We start from the raw sequence: 4,135 nt of genomic DNA on the forward strand, positions 1-4,135 counted from the left end.
TTTCTGGGTCTTTGTTTCTCAGATGCTCTGCATAAAGTCAAGAAGAAACCACACTGAGGCTCATCAAGACTATTGTATAGTTAGCATTGCTGCTGCTATCCTTAAGTCCCCCCTCCTCCTTTTTCTCCTTCATCGTACTATTCTTTCACTGTGACTGCTTTGCAGCATTTTCTCTGCTTTTGCTTACATGCCATACTTTGACCCACTTATCTGGTGTGCCACTGGCTCTCCCTGTTTCTTAAACTTTAGAGGACCTCTATTGACTTCTGACTTTTTTCTGCCTAATTCCTTGCCAAACTACTGGTACTAAAGCAGAAGCTGCATGAGAAGTAGTTTTGCTAAAACCAGGACAATGTGTGTAGAAGAATATGTCCCAACATGTTTTCTTACCAGGCGCTGTATATGTAGCTCACACTGGCTTTACATTTCCCTCAGCTGACTTTTTCAGCTTTGTGACAAAATATAAATAGTAACTGAGGTTTATGCTTGGCATATCACAAAGCTGCCCCCCTTTGCAGAGACCCACTCAGAAACCACATCGGTGTCCCATCAGTTTGTTCCTGTGAATTGATCCAAACATTTGATGTGAGAGCCAAAATTCCTTGGGATGTGATCCATTTAAGCAGTAGCATCTGCTAGCAGTAGTTGCTGCATCTTACTGCATGTGTGCTGCCAAGGTGGTACCTGCACCCTTAAGTCATGCAGTGTCACATTTGATACTCCTGGCAAGGGTGATGGCCAGCAGCATCTAGTGGGAGCTGTGGAATAGGTGGTGGCCAAGTGACTCCAAATTTTCTTGGACTAAACTATCTAGATACTTGTCAGTCTGAATTCAGATGTGTTATGATGTGAATGAAATGGCTCTGAGTAGAACAGTGTTGAACTGGCCTCATTCATTTCTTGGTTGATAGATCCCAGGGAGTGCTTTGGGATTATTAGCAAACATGGTATCACTGGTATGTAAGATATATCAGGAGTGCATCTGGCCCCTCAGCCTTTTTTTAATAGTGACATAATTTTGCTATGGGAGATCATTCAGAAATTTGAAATGTTGTGTCATCATTATGTTGGTAGTGCACAACTGTTTTTTTCTAGCAAAAGTCCAGGGGGTGAGGAGGAGGAGGAAGAGGAGGAGATTGGATTTATACCCCACCCTTCACTACCTGAAGGGGTCTCAGAGCAGTTTACAATCTCCTTTCCATTCAAACTGGAGAGCCAGTTTGGTGTAGTGGTTAAGTGTGCAGACTCTTATCTGGGAGAACCGGGTTTGATTCCCCACTCCTCCACTTGCACCTGCTAGCATGGCCTTGGGTCAGCCATAGCCCTGGCAGAGGTTGTCCTTGAAAGGGCAGCTGCTGTGAGAGCCCTCTCCAGCCCCACCCACCTCACAGGGTGTCTGTTGTGGGGGAGGAAGGTAAAGGAGATTGTGAGCCGCTCTGAGACTCTTCGGAGTGGAGGGCGGGATATAAATCCAATATCTTCTATTTTCTTCTTCTTCTTCCTCTTCCCACAACAGGCACCCTGTGAAGTAGCTGGGACTGACAGAGCTCTGACAGAAACTCTTCTTGAGAGAATAGCTTTAACAGAGTTATGACTGACCCAAGGTCACTCTAGCAGTTACATGAGGATGAGTGGGGAATCAAACCTGGTTCTCCCAGATAAGAGTCTGCACACTTAACTGCTGAATCAATGCTTGGAATCAACAAAGCACTGATTGAGGGAAAAATAAATTGAAATTAATAAAATTGACTGGTTCTTGATGGGGGTTTACTCTCCCCAATTTATTATATTTATTATGTTTTAAAGTGATAATGGCATCCTTACTTCCATCCTCATCTTATTTTCAGTCAAGGCTGCATACAGAATTGACTTTCTTTTTGAGTAGTCCTACCTTAACTCTTATCTAACTCTTCTCTATGGAAAAGTGTGCTATGGGGGATTTCTTGTGCCCTCAATAACTCACTGATCCTTTCCCTCCTTTTCTTTCATCTGAGATCTAGAAGGACTGGATTTGAACCTGGTATGCACAGTTAGGATTTACCTCAAAGTTTTTTTCATGTCAAGAAACCACATTAACCTTGCTGAGTTTCTTACTTAATTGATCTACCTGACAATTTTTTAACATTAATGAAGACCTCTAGACCTCTGTTCAGAGTTTTTGATAAGTTTTCACAGTGAGAAAACTATTCTTCTTTGTTTCTTTGACATTTTTTAGAAAAGGTGATTATGCCTACATCAGCTGAGAGTTCCACTAGGATATATTCTTAAATTGTTTGATTACCATTCGTTCCAATTAAGCTCTTGACATATATGATCACACAGCACATTTTTGCCTTCATAAAGAAGTAACTGATATTCATTATTAAATAATGAAATATGAATTAGTAGTAAATAATTTATTAGAAGAGTTAAAATAATCCATCGGGGGGGGGGAATGTTTATCAGCTGTGGCTTGTTATGAGAGAGAGAAATCTGGAGATAAATATGAAGAAACAGAAGTTGTAATAACAGAAAAAAATAACATCAGCTAAACTTGTTCTTAAGACATTCCAAAAAATTTTCAAAATGGATTCTTTATATTAGCGAATCTCCTGTGAGTTCTGGTTTCTACATTTCATATTATTTCCAATAAGATCAAGGTAGAATATATGGCTCTCTGTCCTCCCCTTTATCTTCATAATGATCCTGAGAGGTAGATTGGACAGGAAAATACTGATTGATCAAAGGTCACAGTGATAAGAACATAAGAGAAGCCATGCTGCATCAGGCCAATGGCCCATCCAGTCCAACACTCTGTATCACACAGTGGCCAAAAAAATTATACACACACACAAATATATATACACACTGTGGCTAATAGCCCCTGATGGACCTCTGCTTCATATTTTTATCTAACCCCCTCTTGAAGCTGGCTATGCTTGTAGCTGCTGCCACCTCCTGTAGCAGTGAATTCCACATGTTAATCACCCTTTGGGTGAAGAAGTACTTCCTTTCATCCGTTCTAACCCGACTGCGCAGCAATTTCATCGAATGCCCGCGAATTCTTGTATTGTGAAAATGGGAGAAAAGTACTTCTTTCTCTGCCTTCTCCATCCCATGCATAATCTTGTAAACCTCTATCATGTCACCCCGCAGTCAACGTTTCTCCAAGCTAAAGAGCCCCAAGCATTTTAACCTTTCTTCATAGGGAAAGTGTTCCAAACCTTTAATCATTCAAGTTGCCCTTTTCTGCACTTTTTCCAATGCTATAATATCCTTTTTGAGGTGCAGTGACCGGAATTGCACACAGTATTCCAAATGAGACTGCACCATTGATTTATACAGGGGCATTATGATACTGGCTGATTTGTTTTCAATTCCCTTCCTAATAATTCCCAGCATGGCGTTGGCCTTTTTTATTGCAATCGCACACTGTCTTGACATTTTCAGTGAGTTATCTACCACGACCCCAAGATCCCTCTCTTGGTCAGTCTCTGCCAGTTCACACCCCATCAATTTATATTTGTAGCTGGGATTCTTGGCCCCTGTAATGTACTCGGAGACGAGACGTGTTGAAGGCAACATGCTTTAATTGCTGGTACATCACAACAAGCCGGGCAACGCGGGCCGGGACCCGCTTTATATACACTCTACCCGGAACGGCCCCTTAGCTGGCCCAGACCTATCCTGGCCCGTCAAACTTCCCGCCACAGGTCTTGATTGGCGGGTCGCTTTTGCGCGCTGTGTCGAGTGACCAGGGGATTTCCCCTGGTCGCCTCTATTGTGTGTCGCATGGTGCTTAACTGAAGCACGATACACTACACTCCTCTCCCCCAAGTTCAAGTCACATAATCCTGCAAGTAGGCAGGGGGCCGGCGTTCCCGGGTTGATCGCCTTGGGGTCGCCTGGGGCATTGGGGCGGCCCCCTCGGAGGGGCTTCCCTCTTGGCGATCTTCTTCCTGTGGTTGGCGGACTGCCTCCCGCGGCGGGTCTGGGTCGACCAGTTCCAGGGAATCGTATGACGGCAGGGTCGGCACTGGTAGGGCCGCGTCCGGCGGTTCCGTTGTTTGCTCGCTCCCGCTTGCTGCTTCCTCGGCTCCTGTTGGCACGTCCTGTACGGTGCGGCCCCGCAGCTGGTCGATGTGTCTCTGGAGGA

This window comes from Heteronotia binoei, chromosome 4, assembly GCF_032191835.1.
Source record: "Heteronotia binoei isolate CCM8104 ecotype False Entrance Well chromosome 4, APGP_CSIRO_Hbin_v1, whole genome shotgun sequence".
Classification (NCBI taxonomy): Eukaryota; Metazoa; Chordata; class Lepidosauria; order Squamata; family Gekkonidae; genus Heteronotia; species Heteronotia binoei.